Raw genomic sequence first — 22,597 nt, forward strand, 5'->3', positions numbered from 1 at the left:
GAGGACTACCCTTCTGATTCCGAGCCTCCACCGCCGGGTAATCCCCCAGGACCTGCTCCTTTGATCTTATGATCAAAAAGGAAGGATTGTGGTAGCAGTTTTGCTGACATTGGGGTCTACAGCTCTTTGCTTTAATGACTCGTTTGTCTGCAGCAACCTGCTAAGAAAAACCGCAACCCACACAGACATTATCAACGGGCGAATGTGGTATCTGGAGTATGCATTAACTTAAGGAAAATAATAGCTTGTTATGTACAGCCTTATGCGAAGCTGACCTCGGATTCTACATGGTGTATAGTCACGAAGGCCGTCCTGTGTCCATCTTGTAGTTTTGTAACTAATTGGGAAACTGTCAGCTCGGCATCTGTTGTACTATATAAATCCGCGGAGATCTGGAGCTCTTTGGAGTAGCACCGGACCGTGATTAGGAAAGGTGTGCCCCCCATGATATCATGCAATAAAATTTGTTAATGCTCAAGGTCTGAGTCCGGAGAATTTCTTTGACAATCAAATTTCTTCAACAGACACCAATGAATGATGTGAGAAAGTTTAGGACTGGTGATGGAGAGTAAGAAAAAGGGAGGTTTTTGAAGAGGATGTTCGACTGGGTTATATTATTCTCTGCAGAAAAGTGAAATAACTTCACCATTTGTGGTATCTTTGATTTAAAACGAAACAAATTCATTAGATTTCATAAGATTATCAGTTCACTTTATTGTCACCATCTAGTGCTAACAACAACCATATTTAAATGTGAAACAATCAAGCGAATCTACTCTTGTTTCTACTCTGTTGGATGATGTGTGAAAGAGTTTTGTTTTTGCATCCCATATGCAGATTGAACCATTCTGCTCTATTTGCAATATTTAAATAATTTAATTTTCCTTTGTACATGACAACTTCTTCTGCAGAAATGATTAATTCCATGACCAATGACTGTCAGTGTTGCTGCTGAGCCAAGTGGCAGAATATATACAAATAACAGAATTGTTAGAACTCCAAGTTTCCAAGAGTTGATGCCTGATCAAAATCTCTCCAAGCAGCTTGCCCTGAAGTCACCAAGTACCAAAGCCATATTCTGCCCCTCTAAAGACAAGTGTGTTTATATGCTAAAGAACGGCACGATGTATATCTTTACATAGCTGCTCAAACACTGCAATCTGAATTTGTGCATCATTGCTGCTGGCTAAATAAATTGCAAGGAAGAATCTGTCCTCATTTGAACTTAAGTCTCTTCTGCACCAAGCAAATTTACCATGAATTCTGTGCTGTAACTGAGGCCAGGATTTTATCTGGTCAACGGGGGTCTTGATGTACGGAAAAAGTGATGCCGAGAACTGCACGTTGCCTCTTCTGTGGGAGGCCCACCAAATCAAATGCCAATTAAGCACTTAAGTGGACAGCGGCGGGCCATCCATGGGATTAAGGACCCCTGTTCTGCCCTCTGATAGCTTCTGGCCGATCGGAGGCTGGCAGCTCTTTAACTGAACAGTGCCACCATGTAGGTGTTAGCTGCTGCTGGTGCAGCATCTCTCTGAGGCCCAGGAGTGATGCTGGACCCAGGCTACAGGTAGGTCAAGGTGGGAGGGGTATTGTGGGGCAGGGTTGGGGGGTGTAGGGGCGTCAGTAGCAAGGGCAGTGGGAGTGGCTCTCAGTAGGCCCTCCCCCCCCCCCCCCACTTAGTGCCTGAACAACAGACCACCCCCCTTCCCCCACCCCTGGAGTCAACAAGCAGCCCTCATGGGTTTTCCTGCCGTGCTTCTCGTGCCTTGAAGCTGTATTTCACTTCTCGAGGCCTTCCTGCAAGAAAGAAGAACAGAAGCCACACCCTGCAAAACAGCAAGAAAACTTGCTCTCTTCCAGTTTTCTCTTTGTCAAAAAGGGTGAAATCAGACACTAAGCCGCCTCAACTTATCTTCGAAAATGCAAGCAGAAGAATGTGTAAAAAAGAGGTTGAAACAACTCCTACCCTCCACTCAGCATTTCCAGTCAGTTAACTCCGGTTTTTTGGACTTTGTTAATTAAAAAAAGTCTAGTTTCAACTGAAACCCCCGTTAGTTTGCAGTTAAGCTATTATCCATTTAGTAAATGCCCTTACCTTTTTGATATCTTTACATTTCCTTGTATGTTTGTGAGCGTGCTTTGCAAAGTTGACCCCCTCCCGAGTTTAAGAGTGTGTGTTCATCAACCCATTTCTTTGTTTTAACTTTAACAACAGTGTTGCTGCGGTCCTTTACAAGTCAGGGTTCAAGGGAGGAAAATTCAATCGCAATCTGCTTACGGACAGGTTGTGGAAAAGACAGAGAAAATGGTTTTTAAAAAATTAACTACCTGTTCGTAACAAATATATCAATAAAATGGATTTTTTTTCCCCCAGTGTTCAATTGGAAGGAATTAAGGGATACGGTGGGAGCGCGGGTAAGTGGATCTGAGTCTATGAAAAGATCAGCCATGATCTTATTGAATGGCGGAACAGGTTCGAGGGGCTGGACGGCCTACTCCTGCTCCTAGTTCTTATGATCTTATGATCTTCTGGCTCATCTAGAATGTTATATCAGATAAGCAAGCTGACAACACTGAAGTGGTTGTGCAGTTGATGGAGGTGGTAAGGAGGGAGAACTGAGTGCTGCATATACAAGGAGAAACATATGGAGCTGAATTTTTGTAGGGTGGTGGCGGCAGGAATGGAAGAGAACAGGCCCAGAAAATGATGCAGCTGAGAGGTGTGACTGTTTCCTGTCACAGTTCTGACGGGCTGCGATTTTTGAAATAGAGTTGAGAAGCAGGAAGCGGCAAGGCACCCAAAAGTGGTGAGTCTATAATTTGACATGCAAACGAGCAAACTGTCAGCTTATTGAAGGGCAGTTTGCATTTTTTGAGAGGAGGCACAGAAAACATGGAGGGTCTCCAGCCTGTCCATGAGGAGGAGGTGGCTTTGCAGTGGGGAGCCAGTCATGGACACGAGTGTTAGTAAGAACCCGTCATAAGAGGAGGAAGGCTCAGGAATCACCTCATTCATTGGCACACAGTGGCCATCGCATTATCAGTGTTCCCTGAGAGGTTGATTTGTAAGTGCTGGGGCAGTTGGCCAGTGGGGAAGTGACACTGCAGGGGTCATGAGGGCATAGCTCCAGGAGGCTGTGATAGTCCAGCTGGAGGTATGAAAGGACAGTGCCTGCAAATGGAGGTTGGCTACGCCAAAACAGAGACGGACAGCGACAAAGAGCAGCGTCAGCATCCGATGCAAATCCATGGACATGAGTGATGCAGAGGTGAGGAACAAGGGGCTGGGAGACAATGAAGATGATACCTTCTCAACAGGGTGTACCGATGAAGAATAAGCTTCCTAAAACTATCAAAACATTAGTGCTACAGGAGGCTTGGCCTAACCAGGCTTCTGACCTGTGTGCCCTCGTTGAGGATCACTTCAGACCTAGCAGGTCTCTGGGTCATTCCAAGGATCAGCTGCAGAGCTAGGTGGCATTTCCCAAGCGCCTGCCCATCATTGCACATGACAGTTCATGGATGCGCTGTTCAAGAGGGCTACATCTACAATAGAGTTCCAAATGGATAGCACAACGCAGACACAGAGGGCAGTGGGATTTGCCTCCATCGCTGGACTCCCTCAGGTGGAGGGGGTCATCGACTGCACCAATGTGATCATCTAGACACCTACTAAGCAGCCAGAGTGATTCCTCAAGAGGAAGGGATTTCACTCCCCAAATGTCCAGTCTGTTTGTAACCACAACAAGTATTTCATGTCGGTGTGTGCACAGTATCCGGGCAGCTGCCTTGATTCCTTCATCCTCAGGCAATCGCAGGTGCTGCAACTCTTTATGGCACCTGAGGGACTCTGTGGATAGCTGTCAGGGGAAAAAGGGGTATTCCTGAAAAAATGGCTACTGATACCGATGCAAGTCCCTGCAGCAGAGGCACAGAGGCACTACAACCAATGCCATCTCAATACCAGGACCACCACTGAACAGACCACTGGACTTCAGAAGATGCAGTTTTGATGCCTAGACTGGTCGGGAGGCACCCTCTAATACCTTCTCGCAAGGGTCTCTCATATTGTCGTCTGCTGTGCCTCCATAACATGGCCCTCCATAGAGGTGTAAATCATGAAGAGGGACAAGTGGTGGAGCAGCACATTTCCTTGGAGGAGAAGGAGGAAGAGGCAGTGGAGGATTGTGCCCATGCTTTGCAAGGCCTTCCACAGGACCGGATCAGCTTGGCAGGGAAACTCAGGTAGCTCATACGCAGGAATATTTCTCCTGAGGGTGCCTCATCCTGGAATGCATTTGGCTCTGATGCTCACCTTCATCAAAATAATGAGGCACAAGTCACCAGCAGCTATATATTTACCACAAGCACAAACCTTTGCGTGTTGCTACCCCACATCTTCCTTCTTTTGCCTTGACTTTGTTGTAGGGTATTCCCAAGCGCAGAGGCACCTGCCGTAAATATCATAATGTTTAAATATTATTTGAGTAACCAGTAACATATAATATTAGTGAACAGTGAGGAGGTTGCAAAACACCATGGGGCTCAGGTAACTTGACCACATTCCACAGGAGCTGAGTAATCCAATCTCAAACAAAAGGCTAATTAAAATGAAAAGCAGATGCCCTTGTGGAATGCTGACAAAGGTGCTAGCCTGTAACGAGGTGAAGATAAGGGGGTATGGAAAACATCATGAGTAATCCCCTATTTGTGTATGGGCCTTCTATGCCTAGTAACACAAACAAAAGGCTAATTAAAATGAAAAGCAGATGCTGACAAAGGTGCTAACAATTGGAATGAGGTGAAGATAAGGGGGTATGGAAAGCATCATGAGTAATCCCCTATCTGTGTATGGGCCGGTCATGCAGCCCCTTTATGCCTAGTAACTGCTTCTATTGGCTCTAATAATCAATGTATATAATCGATAATCGTTGTGATTGGACCATGTCCGGCTGGGATGGGCTGAGTAACTGTTTGAAAATGTATAAGTATGGATGATTTTCCTTTGTTCAGCGGAGAGGCATTTGGACAGCCCAGTGACCTGCTCCCTGCTGGCGTAACTAAATAAACTGTTTGACATTGGAGCAGACCTGAGTGTCGAGTGATTCTTCTAGATTCATTCCCGCTAACAACTTCATCAAAAGCTGGAAACACACAGGTTCCAGTTCAAAACAACCCCATATCCATTGTAATAAAAACATGAAATGCTGGAACCACTCAGCAGGTCTGGCAGCATCTGTGGAAAGAGAAGCAGAGTTAACGTTTTGGGTCAGTGACCCTTCATCCATTGTATTTGAGTCCTGAAAACTTTACTTAAACATAACACGTCACCCAAGTGAACCTGAACATGAAATTACCAGCGTGGTGCCCTGCTTTTGCAACCATTCCTATGGGATGTTCTCCCTGTGATGCATGTATCCGGGTAAACGGCATTCCAAAATAGCTTCGACCAATACTCAGCTAAAGACATACAATGGATCCCCAATCCCATGTCTCGGATCCATTATGGTTAAGTGCTGTTATAATGATTCCAATTGGATACCCCAACTTTTCTAAGTTGTTCAAACAAATGACTCTGCTATCACTAGACAGTGACCATGCAATGACCAAGGCTTGATTACCACGCCAAGCATTATCTCCCTCCAATTCTCAGACGGTAGCTAGAAGGAGCAAAATGAGTGCAATGCTGGCTTTGGTTCCCCTGGTTTTCCAATGATTTTTCAATTCTGCCCATATCCTAGCCAGAAGATAGAAGCTCTTTTCACCTTCTGCACATCTTGTGATTTCACGATTCTCAAGGGTGAGAACGAGGATGAGGCACAACCTGTTACATTCACCCCACATCACCTCCAGTGCGAACTGTATTCAGTGCATGAAGTTTGAGATGTTCTTCTAGAACAAGGAAGGAAATGAAAGAAATGCATGACAATCACACTGGCAGTGAACTTCCCAAATTAGCTTTTGGTCAGCAAGTTATCATCCAAAATCCTATCACTGGTACATGGAATTCTGCAACAGTATCCAAAGACAGACCAGAACCACAATCTTATGAAGTCAGAGCAGTTCATTATCCCAAGGCCATGGAAGACTCCATTGCAATTTGAACAAGATTGAAAACTAGATCTGAAGACAGAGTCTACACATTCTTCTTCCACGAAATCTAATTCACAAACATCTGTTCCAGTATCTGAGAACTGTTAACCCTACTTTGAAAGTTAACGTTAATTCCCTTTTGTTTTCGGAGGACCAGGGGACTGCTGGGTAAGTAAAAACTATATATTTGGGTGGTGGCTGTACCCGAGACACGACACGTGTAGTGTCTCCCACCCACCCTCCTCCTCTAACCAAAAAAGAAAGGACTCTGGTGTGTTGATAAGGTAAGCTTTTTATTTAAAAAGTTCTGTCCGTCGGATTGCTAAGTTAACACGTTTTGACTTTTTTTTTTGGTTTTTCAGTAGATTTGTTGGGAATTTGGAATAGTGGGAATGGAGGTTAAGGCAGTTGTATGTTCCTCCTGCAGAATGTGGGAGGTAAGGGTCGCCAAGAGTGTCCCTGCTGACTGCATCTGCAGGAAGTGCACCCAACTCCAGCTCCTCGAGAACCGCGTTAGGGAACTGGAGCTGGAGCTGGATGAACTTCGGATCATTCGGGAGGCGGAGGGGGTTATTGAGAGGAGTTATGGGGAGGTAGTCACACCTCAGGTAAAAGAAGTAGGTAGATGGGTTACCGTCAGGGGAAGGAGAGGGAACCAGCAGGCAGTGCAGGGATCCCCTGTGGCCGTTTCCCTCAACAACAGGTATACCATTTTGGATACTGTTGCGGGGGACGACTTACCAGGGGTAAGCAATGGGGTACAGGTCTCTGGCACAGAGTCTGTCCCTGTTGCTCAGAAGGGAAGGGGGAAGAGATAGTTAGGGGAACAGATAGGAGGTTCTGTGGGAACAAGAGAGACTCACGGTTGGTGTGTTGCCTCCCAGGTGCCAGGGTTCGTGATGTCTCGGATTGTGTTTTTGGGATCCTTAAGGGGGAGGGGGAGCAGCCCCAAGTCGTGGTCCACATAGGCACCAACGACATAGGTAGGAAGAGAGATGGGGATTTAAGGCAGAAATTCAGGGAGCTAGGGTGGAAGCTTAGAGCGAGAACAAACAGAGTTGTTATCTCTGGGTTGTTGCCCGTGCCACGTGCTAGCGAAGCGAGGAATAGGGAGAGAGAGGAGTTGAACACGTGGCTGTAGGGATGGTGCAGGAGGGAGGGTTTTGGTTTCCTGGATAATTGGGGCTCTTTCTGGGGTAGCTGGGACCTCTACAAACAGGATGGTCTTCACCTGAACCAGAGGGGTACCAATATCCTGGGGGGGAGATTTGCTAGTGCTCTTCGGGGGGGTTTAAACTAATTCAGCAGGGGAATGGGAACCTAAATTGTAGTTCCAGTGTACAGGATGTTGAGAGTAATGAGGTCAGGGATAAGGTTACAAGGATGCAAGAGGGCACTGGCAAGCAAGAACTTGGTTTAAAGTGTGTCTACTTCAACGCCAGGAGCATCCGGAATAAGGTGGGTGAACTTGCAGCATGGGTTGGTACCTGGGATCTCGATGTTGCGGCCATTTCGGAGACATGGGTAGAGCAGGGGCAGGAATGGATGTTGCAGGATTTAGATGTTTCAGTAAGAACAGAGAAGATGGTAAAAGAGGGGGGGGTGTGGCATTGTTAATCAAGGAGAGTATTACAGCGACAGAAAGGACGTTTGAGGACTCGTCTACTGAGGTAGTATGGGCCGAGGTTAGAAACAGGAGAGGAGAGGTTACCCTGTTGGGAGTTTTCTATAGACCTCCGAATAGTTCCAGAGATGTAGAGGAAAGGATAGCGAAGATGATTCTCGACAGGAGCGAGAGTAACAGGGTAGTTGTTATGGGGGACCTTAACTTTCCAAATATTGACTGGAAATACTATAGTTCGAGTACTTTAGATGGGTCAGTTTTTGTCCAGTGTGTGCAGGAGGGTTTTCTGACACAGTATGTAGACAGGCCAACCAGGGGCGATGCCACATTGGATTTGGTACTGGGTAATGAACCCAGCCAGGTGTTAGATTTAGATGTAGGTGAGCACTTTGGTGATCGTGATCACAATTCGGTTAGGTTTACCTTAGCGATGGGCAGGGACAGGTATATACCGCAGGGCAAGAATTATAGCTGGGGGAAAGGAAGTTATGATGCGATTAGGCAAGATTTAGGATGCGTAGGATGGGGAAGGAAACTGCAGGGGATGGGCACAATTGAAATGTGGAGCTTATTCAAGGAGCAGCTACTGCGTGTCCTTGATAAGTATGTACCTGTGAGGCAGGGAGGAAGTTGTCGAGCGAGGGAGCCGTGGTTTACTAAAGAAGTTGAAGCGCTTGTCAAGAGGAAGAAGAAGGCTTATGTTAGGATGAGACGTGAAGGCTCAGTTAGGGCGCTTGAGAGTTACAAGCTAGCCAGGAAGGATCTAAAGGGAGAGCTAAGAAGAGCAAGGAGAGGACACGAGAAGTCATTGGCGGATAGGGTCAAGGAAAACCCTAAGGCTTTCTATAGGTATATCAGGAATAAAAGAATGACTAGAGTTAGATTAGGGCCAATCAAGGATAGTAGTGGGAAGTTGTGTGTGGAATCAGAGGAGATAGGGGAAGCGTTAAATGAATATTTTTCGTCAGTATTTACAGTAGAGAAAGAAAATGTTGTCGAGGAGAATACTGAGATTCAGACTACTAGGCTAGATGGGATTGAGGTTCACAAGGAGGAGGTGTTAGCAATTTTGGAAAGTGTGAAAATAGATAAGTCCCCTGGGCCAGATGGGATTTATCCTCGGATTCTCTGGGAAGCCAGGGAGGAGATTGCAGAGCCTTTGTCCTTGATCTTTATGTCGTCATTGTCGACAGGAATAGTGCTGGAAGACTGGAGGATAGCAAATGTTGTCCCCTTGTTCAAGAAGGGGAGTAGAGACAGCCCTGGTAATTATCGACCTGTGAGCCTTACTTCGGTTGTGGGTAAAATGTTGGAAAAGGTTATAAGAGATAGGATTTATAATCATCTTGAAAAGATAAGTTCATTAGCGATAGTCAGCACGGTTTTGTGAAGGGTAGGTCATGCTTCACAAACCTTATTGAGTTTTTCGAGAAGGTGACCAAACAGGTGAATGAGTGTAAAGCAGTGGATGTGGTGTATATGGATTTCAGTAAGGCGTTTGATAAGGTTCCCCACGGTAGGCTATTGCAGAAAATACGGAAGTATGGGGTTGAAGGTGATTTAGATCTTTGGATCAGAAATTGGCTAGCTGAAAGAAGACAGAGGGTGGTGGTTGATGGCAAATGTTCATCCTGGAGTTTAGTTACTAGTGGTGTACCGCAAGGATCTGTTTTGGGGCAACTGCTGTTTGTCATTTTTATAAATGACCTGGATGAGGGTGTAGAGGGGTGGGTTAGTAAATTTGCAGGTGACACGAAGGTCGGTGGAGTTGTGGATAGTGCCGAAGGATGTTGTAGGGTACAGAGGGACATAGATAGGCTGCAGAGCTGGGCTGAGAGATGGCAAATGGAGTTTAATGCGGAAAAGTGTGAGGTGATTCACTTTGGAAGGAGTAACAGGAATGCAGAGTACTGGGCTAATGGGAAGATTCTTGGTAGTGTAAATGAACAGAGAGATCTTGGTGTCCAGGTGCATAAATCCCTGAAGGTTGCTACCCAGGTTAATAGGGCTGTTAAGAAGGCATATGGTGTGTTTGCTTTTATTAGTAGGGGGATCGAGTTTCGGAGCCACGAGGTCATGCTGCAGCTGTACAAAACTCTGGTGAGGCCGCACCTGGAGTATTGCGTGCAGTTCTGGTCACCGCATTATAGGAAGGATGTGGAAGCTTTGGAAAGGGTGCAGAGGAGATTTACTAGGATGTTGCCTGGTATGGAGGGAAGGTCTTACGAGGAAAGGCTGAGGGACTTGAGGTTGTTTTCGTTGGAGAGAAGGAGGAGGAGAGGTGACTTAATGGAGACATATAAGATAATCAGAGGATTAGATAGGGTGGATAGTGAGAGTCTTTTTCCTCGGATGGTGATGGCAAACACGAGGGGACATAGCTTTAAGTTGAGGTGTGATAGATATAGGACAGATGTTAGAGGTAGTTTCTTTACTCAGAGAGTAGTAGGGGCGTGGAACGCCCTGCCTGCAACAGTAGTAGACTCGCCAACTTTAAGGGCATTTAAGTGGTCATTGGATAGACATATGGATTAAAATGGAATAGTGTAGGTCAGATGGTTTCACAGGTCGGCGTAACATCGAGGGCCGAAAGGCCTGTACTGCGCTGTAATGTTCTAAAATTCTAAAATTCTAAATCTAGCAGAGTTATCAAAGCAACCTTATGTTTCTGCGATTGATGTTCTCATATATTCTTATTGTCTTTTTTGTAATATCTCCTGATACTTTTATGTACATGTATATAACATGTATATGTTAACATCTACTTGTCTTAAGGAAATGTTTAAATTCGTAAATATGTTCCTCTTCTTTTCCTTTTGGGAAAAGGTGGATGCTGTATGTGTACACCTTTAAGAGGTGTAGCTGCAAGATCATATTAGTCATATAAGAGCTATGGTGTAACACACTATGTGATTCTGAGTGTTAGTCAGTCTTGAAGATACATCTGTACAGTAACCATTTCAATGTATTGCTGCTGTCTCAGTAATCAAGAACTCACAATATTGCATTACTGATCCCATCTTGAGTGAGTAGTCTTTGTGTATAGTTTATACAAATACAGAGCTTCAAGGCACATACAATACCAATGAGTGATTTATTTATTTATTTAGAGATACAGCGCAGAAACAGGCCCTTCGAGTCTGTGCCGACCAACAACCACCCATTTATACTAACCCTACAGTAATCCCATATTCCCTACCACCTACCTACACTAGGGGCAATTTACAATGGCCAACTTACCTATCACCTGCAAGTCTTTGGCTGTGGGAGGAAACCGGAGCACCCGGCGAAAACCCACGCAGTCACAGGGAGAACTTTCAAACTTTGCACAGGCAGTACCCAGAATCGAGCCCGGGTTCCTGGAGCTGTGAGGCTGTGGTGCTAACCACTGCGCCACTGTGCCGCCCACTAAATGCTGAATTTGGTTGTGAAAAACAACCCAAATTAGTGCCAAAGAAGTGTAAATCTTGTGAAAGATAACGAGATGGCCGCCACCACAGCAAAGCACATTCAATTCCAGCCTTTGATGATTCATGAGGCTAACGACATTGTGGAAATGTTGAAGCAAAAATGCAAATTGGCATTTAGTAGTTTTCTGAAAGGCACCGGTGAAGAGGAAAAATTATCAGCATCCTTTTGTGAACAGGAGAGAAAAGATTAGATCTTTTCAACAGCTGGGTAATGCATGAGGACGATAGTAAACTCACAGATAAGATTTTTGAGAAATTCAGCACACATCTTCCACCAAGGTGAAACCATCAGATCCACCATTAAGAATTTCAGAGTCTGAGACAGGAAGAAAGTGAGTCTAATGACAATGTCTTAAGATTGAGAAATGTAGCCAGCAAGTGTAAATTCAAAGACATGGATGAAAGGCTGGTAGATCAGCTCATTTGGGGCTCTGCACACCCTGATGTACAAAAAGCTTTAATTGGAAAGGACAAGCTTACAATATTGCAGGCTGGAGAAACTGCCAGAGCACATGAAGCCACAAGCAGACAGAAGAAGACACTGATTACCCAAACTGTTAGCCTTCAGTTAAATCAAAGGAAAGGAAACAGTTGATGCAGTGAAACAGCAACAAAGAAATGTACATCAGCGAGAAAGAAAGATGTGCAAGAGATGTGGACGACTACATGAGTTCACAGATAGAATGAAATGTTCCTCATACAGATCAAGCTGCAGAAAATGTGAAAAGCCTAATCACTGGGAAAAGATGGGCAAGACAAAGAAAGTAGATGGTAAAGGAATAATGGCAGAGCAATAGGGCAAATGAAAAATAAAAGAAACCAAAACATCCATACTCTGGAAGATGGCGAGGAGTTTGAGGATACAATAGACATAGGAACCATAGATCTACATGAAATGTCTTGATGCTCAAGTTCCCAGAGAAAATAAATATACACATCCATACGGATCAGGAAGAAGCTGAGAGCTAAGCCCACAACCGTAAATCCGAAGCTGAAGTGTGATACTGGAGCACAGAGTAACACCATCTCACTCAGAATGCACCAGAAGATCTGTTCTGAAAATTTGAAAGTGAACGATTACCCAAAAAAAGATTCTTTGAAAACATGCAACATCATGCTGGCAGCATATGGTGGAACTGAGATTCGACAGCTGGGAACAACCCAAATCAGAGGAATACACAAAGGAAAGATGTTAACTGTATGTTCTACATCACTGAAACAGGTGGTCCAGCTATCCTGGGGTTGATCAGTTGCAAAGAGCTGCAGTTGATCTCGGTAAACCATGAGATGAAGGAGGCATCAATGAAGGTTGAGCGTAGCACACCCATTGAAAAGCACTCTCCAATCAGAAGCAAGGAAGATCTGGTCCAAATGTTTTGATGAGATGGTTGGATGCTTTGAAGGTTTTGAGTATCACATCACTATTGACTCAGAGAAGAAACCAGTGATTCATCTGCTACGTAAAGTAGTAACAGAACTAAAAGGAAAGCTTGAAAGAGAACTCAAAGAGAGAGAAGAAAATAAAATGATTGCCAGACTCACAAAGTCTACAGATTGAGTAAATTCCATCATAGTGAGAGAGAAGCCAAATGGACAGTTATGAATTTGGCTGGATCAAAGAGGAATCACGACCCTACTCCAACACTGGAAGATATCACACCAGCACTGGCAGGGGCAAGTATTTTCAGCAAGTTTGATGCCAGAAATAGCTACTGGAACATGAAGCTTGATGAGGAATCTTCGCTGTTGACAACATTCAATACACCCTTTGGATGCTACAACCATCTGCTTCTACCTTTTAGCCTTAAAGTGAGCCAGGATGTGTTTCAACAGAAAATAGACGAGGCATACAGGGGATGCAAAGGAACAATCGGCATAGCTGATGATATCCAGATCTATGGTTTCAATGAGAAAGACCATAACTACCACCTGCATGAAACCATGGAGAGAAGCACAAAAGCTGGGATCAAGCTAAATGCAGGCAAATGCATTGTAATGCCAGTTCTTCAAAATGGTGTACACACCTGATAGAGTCAAGCTGAAATCTGAAAAAGTCACAGCTACCTCTGAGATGGAAGCTCCAAGAGACAAGAAAGAGTTGAGAAGTTTTCTTGGCTTGATCCAGTACATGAGCTCTTTCATACCTCACATATCAGAGAACACAGCAAACCTATGAGAGCTGATGAGAGAAGATGTTATGGACCCAATGGCCTGAGTAACATGCGAGAAGTGTCAGTAAACTCAAAGAAGCAATGCAAGGTCAAGTCTGTCAAACTACAACAGAGTGAAACCTGTCACTCTGCAAGTAGTCTTCTACAAAAGGACTGCAGCAGCCCTGGTACAAGAAGGAAAGCCAATATCATTCATATCCAAAGCTCTAACATCAGCTGAGACCAGATATGTCAACATAGAAAGAGAGCTTTTGTCAGTGGTGCATAGATGTGAGAAATTCCACATATCTTTGCGGGAGAAGATTTATAGTGGAGAGTGATCATCACCCACTAGAACAGATCTACAACAAAAGTCTGGGTAGAGCACCAGTAAGGCAACAAAGGTTACTTTTGAGGCTTCAGAGTTGTGATTTCACTCAATACAAGCCAAGAAGAGAAATGTTGCTAGCGCATACCCTATCTCCTCTGTCACCACATGAGAAACATGGATAAAAAATCTAGGTATAAAGATACATCACTTGGTGAATGTGACATCACCAAAATTGAGTCAAATTAGTGGTGGGCCAGTAAACATAAAGAGTTTCAGAAACTCTCTCAACAAGTGATTCTGGGATGGCCAGAAAAGATGCAACAAACACAACCAGTAATAGAGCAGTATTGGTCAATCAGAGGTGACATCTCACTAGAAGACGGTGCTCTGCTGGCCAGATCCAGAATGATCGCATTCAAAATGATTCAGAGAGAACTTCTCCAGAAGTTACATGAAGGCCACATGGGAATGGAAAAGTGAAAGCTTAAAGCCAGATTAGCTCTGTAACCGATAGACATCTAAAAAGGCATTGAAAAAGTGGTATCTACATGCAATGTGTGCTAGAAGTATAGAAATACACAGCCAAAAGAGGAGATGATGGTTAGTGAGGTACCAACCAGATCATGGCATACTGTGAGAACTGACTTATTCACGCACAACCAAGAATGGTACCTTATAGTAGCAGACTATTACTTAAAGTTTCCATTCATCAGAAAGGTAAAGGATTTGAGAGCTACAACAATCACCATTGGATCACGAGTCCTATTTGCTGAGCAGGGAATTCCAGAAAGGCTGCTATGTGATAATGGAACCCAATTCGCCTCCAGAGAGTTTAAGGAATTTGCTGAACAGTGTGGATTCAACATCATAATCTCATCATTACCCAAGGGGACACAGTTTTACAGAAAGACACGTCCCAGACAGTCAGGAGCACCTTCATAAAATGCCGAGACAAAGGAAGACCCAAACTTTGCCTAATTGTCACTCCGGGCTACATCTCTCAAAGCCAACATGAAATTGCCTGCAGAGCTATTGAAAATACAAGACAACTCTACCAAGCAAGATACATCCTCCAAATGACCATGAGGCAGTAAAATGACAAATCACTGATGCACAGATAGAGGAAGTTAGCATGTCAACAAACATGTCAAATCATGTCACTGACCCGAAACGTTAACTCTGCTCTCTTTTCACAGATGCTGCCAGACCTGCTGAGTGGTTCCAGAATTTCTTGTTTTTATTTTAGATTTTCAGCATCCGCAGTATTTTGCTTTTATGTCAAATCATTGTCTGAGTTGTTGATAGGACAAATTGTGCATGTGCAGGATCCAATGGAGAATACCTGGGATCCAGCATAAGTTGTTGGTAATACATACATCATTGAGATCATACATCATTGAGACTGAAACCGGTAAGCAGATGAGAAGGAACAGAGTCCACATTCGGCCTATACCAGAACTGGTAAAGCAGAGAAGCAACATCACCAAGCGACACAAAATCAGCAACATCACCAGAGAGCGGTGCAACATTAACAACACTACCAACATCAAGCACAACTTCTACAACACCAGGAGCAACACATACAACATCACCAGTACAGCGCACCAACTCATCATTGACAGGAATGATGACAACCAAATCCGTGAGATGGAGGCACAACATCTTACCACTGGAACAATATCATGAATTATGAGTTTAATTGTACAAGTTGATTGTAACTTTTCTTTAGTTTGACCAAAAGAGATGAAAAAATAATGCTTGGAAAAGTTATGTTAATAGTAAAAAAGCATTGTCTTTTTTAAAAAGAGGGATTTTATATTATATTATCCAAAATGACTTAGGAACTACATTGTTGAAGCATATGCATGTATATATATTTCCACAATGCCACATCATTCACTACTGCACTACAACCTGTGTACTGAAACACACATTGTAATATCCTGCTTTTAATGGAGAGATGTGAGAAAATGTGATGAAAGCTCCAGCATCTGTGTTTAAAGTGTGATTATTTAAGAGGCTTTGGGAACCACAAAACATAACACCCTCCTTCTGTCTACTTGAGTCTCCTGGTTCTAAACTGCAGTGTGACCAGCTCCCTAAATGTGCTATCCACGTAGTCCTCTTAACTACATAAGCATAAATGCGATGCCAAAGTCGCTAAAACTGTGCTATCCTGGTCAGTGTGCCCTTAATATTAAATTAGGGTAGTAGACCTTGGGTCAAAGTAACAGGGGTTTATTTACAGGGGTCTGATCTCTAAGGCATCTATATTAACACTGAGCAACACGAGCTTCAGACTTATGACATCACATCCTGTCATGACGCTGAAGGTCTATATACGTAATCTACCCAGTAACAGCTTATGTACATCACCTGCGGGTGGCGCAGTGGTTAGCACTGCAGCCTCAGAGCTCCAGCGACCCGGGTTCGGTCCTGGGTACCGCCTGTGTGGAGTTTGCAAGTTCTTATTGTGACTGTGTGGGTTTCCACTGGGTGCTCCAGTTTTCTCCCACAGCCAAAGACTTGCAGGTTGATAGGTAAATTGGCCATTGTAAATTGCCCCTAGTGTAGGTAGGTTGTAGGAGAATGGTGGGGATGTGGCAGGGAATATGGGATTAATGTAGGATTAGTATAAATGGGTGGTTGTTGGTCGGCACAGACTCGGTGGGCTGAAGGGCCTGTTTCAGTGCTGTATCTGTCTCTGACTTCTTGATCAAGTCTGTAATGCTGTGGGGTTCTCATGACCTGCCATAGCATGTTCTTCTTTCACTGGTTTGTGGTATTGGGTCTTTCAGTTCTTCTTCTCACTTTCCTGCGGGTAAGTGGAACAACTGGATGACTCAGGTTCTCTGTTTTCACAGTCATCTGGGTGATCTTTTATTGTTTGTATCAGCAGTTCATCAGATCTCTGATAGCTGATTCTCTTGATTTATTTCTCATTTGTTTTTTCTGTGATGTCAGAATGTTGAAGCATATGCATGTATATATATTTCCAATGATCGTCTATTTCTCCTTATCCATCCCTGGATGAGGCTTTGCAATTATCATAGAATCATAGAAAGTTTAAGGCACAGAAAAAGGCCACTTGGCCCATTGTGTCTGTGCCAGCTGAAAAACGATCCACCTATTCTAATCCCACCTTCCAGCATTTGGTCCGTAGCCCTGCAGATTACAGCACTTGAGGTGCATATCCAAACGCCTTTTGAATGAGTTGAGGGTCTCTGCCTCAACTACCCTTTCAGGCATTGAGTTCCAGACCATCACCACTCTCTGGGTGAAAATGTTTTTCCTCATCTCCCTTCCAATTTTTCTACCAATCACTTTAAATCTATGCCCCCTCATCACTGACCTCTCTGCTCAGGTGAATTGACGTTTCACCTCCACTCTATCCAGGCCCCTAAAGATTTTGTACATTTCAATCAGATTGCCCCTCAGCCTTCTCTGTTCCAAGGAGAACAACCCCAGCCTATCCAATCTTTCCTCATAGCTGCATTTTTCCAGTCCCAAAAACATCCTTGTAAATCTCCTCTGTACCCTCTCTAGTGCAATTACATCCTTTCTGTAATGAGGTGACCAGAACTGCACACAGTACTCAAGTTGTGGCCTAACCTCCCTGCTCTTGTAATTTATACCTCGACTAATAAAGGAAAGGATTCTATATGCCTGCTTAACCACCTTATCGACCTGTCCTGCTACCTTCAGGGATCTGTGGACATTCACTGCAAGGTCCCTCACTTCCTCTACATGTCTCAGTATTTTCCCATTAATCGTGTATTCCTTTGCCTTGTTTGACCTCTCCAAATGCATCACCTCACACTTCTCCAAATTGAATTCCATTTGCCCATCTGACCAGACCATCAATATCTTCCTGCAGCTTACAGCTATCCTCCTCGCTAACAACCACACGGCCAATCTTAGTGTCATCCGCAAACCTCTTGATCATGGCTGCTACCTTTATGCCCAAATCGTTAATATACACCACAAAAAGCAAGGGACCCAGGCCACAGGAAACTGCCCTCCACTCGCTAAAACAGCCGTCAACTATTACCCTTTTTTTCCTGCCACTGAGCCAATTTTGTATCCACCTTGCTGCATTTCCCTGGATCCCATGGGATTTTATGTTTCTAACCAGTCTGCTATTTGGGACCTTGTCAAAAGCCTTTCTAAAATCCATGTAGACCACATCAACTGCACTACCCTCATCTATCTTCCTGTTACTTCTTCAAAAAATTCAATCAAGTTGGTCAAACAAGATCTTCCCTTAACAAATCCATGCTGACTATCCATGATTAACCTGTGCTTTTCTAAGTGACAGTTTATCCTGTCTTTCAGAATAGATTCCAATACTTTACCCACTACTGAGGTTAGACTGACTGGCCTATAATTATTCGGTTTATCCTTCACTCCCTTTTTAAACTGAGGTACTACGTTAGCAATTCTCCAATCCTCTGGCACCTCACCTGTATCCAGTGAGGACTGGAAAATGATGGTCAGACCCTCTGCTATTTCTTCTCTTGCTTCTTTTAACAGCCTAGAATACATTATGTAAAGGCTATAGAATCACAAAACTGGAAAGACGTAATTGAGAAAGCAGCTGCAATTTTTCTTTGGGCAGGAGGACCCCATCCACCAGCCGAAAAGTTGGTGCCTGCCGGGCCTGGGGCGCGAGACCAGATTTTACGCTCCCCAAGTCCTTCATTGGCCTTGGGCAGGACTTACACCTCATTGAGACAGGAAGTCCCGCCTAATGGAACTGTCTGCCAATCAGCAGGCCGGCAGCTCTTAGTCCCAGCAGTACCACTGGGAACGGTGGCCAGTGCGGGGACTACACCCAGCTTCAGGAGGAAGATGAAGGATGGTCCCAGAAAAAAATGTAAGTTTTTAGGGCCTCGACAGGGACAATTGGTTGCGCCCCAGCAAAGCAAGGGCGGGTTGGTTGGGGTGGTGGGGGGAGTGTTGTGCATTGGGGTGGCCCTCCGTAGGGCACAGGGTGCCCGATCAGGAGGGTACCCACCCAGCCTGCAAGAAGGCTGCCTAGTTTCACCAGGCGGGCTTTTTGAGGCCTCAACTGCCCACCAGCCAAGGGTAAAATACCCACGCCGGCGGGCAGAGGCCATTATGTGCCAGTTAATTGACCACTTAAGGGCCTTGATTGGCTTGGGATGGGTGGGTCGTTCCTCACTGCCGCCACCCTGCGTAAATTTGCAGCAGAGGTGGGAGCAAGTTGGGAAGGGGCCACCAGTCTCCCACTCCATTTTATGCCCACCACCCCCCCACCCCTGCCACCAGCCCGCTCGTTTGGTGGGGGTAAAATTCCAGGCAGCATCTACAAATGCCATCACGCACATGCTACTAGGTCTTCACAATGTTCGAAATGAGCTCACCATTACAACCACATTTGATCTCGTATTACACAACAACTGTGTTGTCATTCCACGCTCATTGAGTGAACGTGTTGTTGATATAGCACATGAAGGATACCAGGAAATAGTCACCACCAAACAACTCCTTAGGAACAGGTATGGTTCCCAGGAATTGACCATATGTTAGAGCACAAAGTCAGTCACCATTTGCCATGTCAAGCAACCACACTGTCAAATCTTCATGGTCCTCTCAAGATGTCTGAACTGTCTCCAGGACCATGGATTGAAGTGAGCATTGATGTCACAGGTTTGCCCATGGATGAACACCTGCTTTTTGTCACTGATGACTACAGCAGATTCCCAATCATGGAATTAGTTATGTCAACTTCAATGAAAGCAGTCATCCCAAAGCTTGACCAGATCCTTGCTTTGTTTGGAATCCCCCAAACGGTAAGAAGTGACAATGGACCCCCATTCAACAGCAATGAATTCAGCAAATTCATGAATAACCTGAGGTTCACTCATTGCAAAATCACACCCTGTTGGCCAAGAGCTAATGGTGAAGTCGAGAGATTTTTGCAAACCTTGCAAAAAGTGGTACATACAGCTACAACGAAGAACAAGTCATAGAAGCAAGAATTCCATCAACTTTCTTCATAATTATAGAATGACTCTTCACTTGACTACCGGAAAACCTCCAACTACATTCATCTTTGCTCATCCTATGTGCACACATGTACCTGAGCTACCCCACGGAACTAATGATTAACATGTACACAAACGCAATCGAGAACAGAAGAATCGAATGTAGGTAAGTACAGAGCAAAACATGAAACTTAGAGCTACACCGCTAACGCCAAGAGATAGAGTCCTTGTAAAACATGATGGTCATGTTGGAAAACAAGCAATCCCTTATGACATCCAACCAACACAAAAGGACCAATGATCACTGCTAAGCACATTTCACAAATCATCACAAGAAACGCATTATTCTTCAAAGCACTGAAAACATAATTGAATCCGATTCCAACAGCAACTTTGCAGATGAAGAACACGAATCAAATGAAACTACATCTGATGTCAAACGATATTATATTCATGAGAGAAAATACCCACCATACTTAAATGGCTGTGTTACAAAGTGAACTATTTATGTTTACACTTATTGTTTACATTTTTGGAAACAAACCATTGAAACTTGCTATGTCTCTCATTATCTAAGAAAGGGAAGGATGTCGTGTTTTGAGAATTGCATTGTACATATTGTTCACTTGAGGCTACCATGCACACATGAGCCAGCAGAGAGAGCGGAAAGAGAAAGTGAAAGTAAAATGGAATAAAGAAGACTCCATTCTGTTCAACAGCATGCTGCCTTTGTCTCAGTCTCTACCTCATATTTCTGACTAAACTCGGCTAAACCTTGCTCTAAACTCAAGAACATCACAAACATTGTCCATTTTAATCTTAATTGTGAGCATTTCTTTTTAAAATATATATAAGCCATCCACTAATATTTCAGCTGTTTTCATAGTGATCTTTAGCAAGACTGTGTAATTTTAGTGCACAGCCAAACCATAAATTGTTTAATGACGTTCCTGGAAAGGAAAGACTATCTCTGAGTTTCATTCAAGACATTTCCATTCTCAAACTAGCCCTTGAAAGAGTTGCAATGGAAAAGATTTCTGTCAAGTATTGACATATCCTGTGTAAAAGTCAACAGGCATCTAGCAATTGCAGAGGACATTCTGACTATCTTGTCAAATTGCTGTATTTTTCATGATAGAGAACAACAATGGTGCAGACTTGTGATTATCCATAGGTTTATCTAATAAATATAACATACATGAAAAAAAATTTGGTTTCACAGACGATAACAAAGCTGGGCTGTCAAAGAGCATACCTCAGAGTTCCTGCAACATCAGAAAGAGACATAAGATAGTGTTTCCAGATAAATGGTGGAGATCTTCAATTGTGTTATAGTAGTTTTGATTTTTATTGACAATTAAACCATGGTGGACTTCACTCAGACTGAGCATGCAGATTCAAAACACTTGAAAAGATCGTTGCAATGCATCTGTCTGGCACAGAGTTTTAAAATTGATGCATAGTTCACTACTTATTTGCCTGGGTCATATCTAAATGATCTTTTGAAGATCGAATCATTGCACCCACAAAGTGGCCATCTAGTGGTGCTGGTTTCATGTCATCTGTGACATGAGATATCTCATGCTCTGCAGTTCCTGTTCACAAACTTAAAGATGACAAGTCCACCCTGCACAAACCACAGTATCAGCTGAAGCCTGCACCAGAACCATTGTGGTGAAGGCTGAAATTCCACTTATTATGCAAAGTGTGTGAGAATATTTTACCCCGTTGTGCAACACTTACACAAACAGACAATTTAAAATAATACATTTCACTCAAACAGCACCAGCTATAATGATATTAAACTACTTATGAACTAATGAGACACTTAATGGCCATAAATGTCCAAAGCTGAAACATCTTAATTTTGCGCGATAGTATAAAATGGGTGATAGTGAGTCAACAGACTATTTTATGTCTTTTCCCATTTTTGTTTCCTTTGACTTCATTGTTGACTCACTATCAGCTGTTATACACTATCACACAGAGTCAAGATCTACCCCATTGTATGCAATTTTTGCACTTTATGGCACAGGTGAAAGTATAAGAGTCTCAATATACCCACAAGTTGCTCTATGTGTGCAACCCCAGCTCTACCGGCAGCTCCACATTGCATAAATAAAATTGCCACTAGTGCTGACATTATTGTGTCCAGGCTTACTCCTTGCTGTCCTTTGAGAGGACTTATTATTAGTTCTCAGATAAATACATCCACCAATTCTTTGAAAACTGGCAGGAGGAAATTGTCACTTGGTTCATGAGCTATAACTTGGCAGAGGTACAAAACATTGCATCACAGAATTTTGCAAAGAATTTACACAGCCATATTTTACAAGAAGGAATAATTTAGTTACTTAAACCTTTCCTCGTAGCTTTGTGGTTTTTATGCGTAAAATGGGTGGAACTGATTATGAAATTGGATCGAGATCAATAATATTGGATGTGCAGAAAGTTCCCGTTCAGTTTAATTAAGCAATCAGACTTTTAATGGCTCCAGTAAAACACTGAAGCTTCATAACCAGTACTACAATGCTGTACAAGAAAGAAATAAACCATCATAATGTATAGCTAGGGCAGATACATACAAAGTGAGAAATCAAACACAACTTATGTCAGATATGGTATGGCTAGATCTCAGTTTTGCTCCCTTCACATGATGGGGGATATTAAGGGTCTGGAGAAGGCCCAGAGCAGGACAGCTGGAATGAAATAAAATCTCAAGGCTCTTAGTTATCGAGACAGGCTTAGTAAATTGGGTCTTCTGTAGAGGAGAAAAATTAAGAGTATAAATCAGATGTGTTGCATCTTTTCAACAGGTGTTAAATGGCACAGTGGAGCACAATTTCAGAGACCAACATCCTGCACCACAATATCCTACGTCACAACATCCTGTGCCACAAGCATGCCTTGTTTCT

General features: G+C 43.7%; 1 protein-coding gene across 1 annotated transcript in view; it reads left to right on the plus strand.

Annotated features, from left to right (window-relative positions):
- Positions 1 to 6,060: 6,060 nt before the first annotated feature.
- Positions 6,061 to 22,597, plus strand: part of LOC137384287 (septin-9-like) — a 413,392-nt gene continuing 396,855 nt past the window's right edge. The window contains exon 1 of the mRNA XM_068058100.1: positions 6,061 to 6,065. The gene's annotated coding sequence lies outside the window, so the exon portion shown is untranslated. The remainder of the gene's footprint in view (positions 6,066 to 22,597) is intronic.

The sequence above is a fragment of the Heterodontus francisci genome, chromosome 26, assembly GCF_036365525.1.
Source record: "Heterodontus francisci isolate sHetFra1 chromosome 26, sHetFra1.hap1, whole genome shotgun sequence".
NCBI classification, from domain to species: Eukaryota; Metazoa; Chordata; class Chondrichthyes; order Heterodontiformes; family Heterodontidae; genus Heterodontus; species Heterodontus francisci.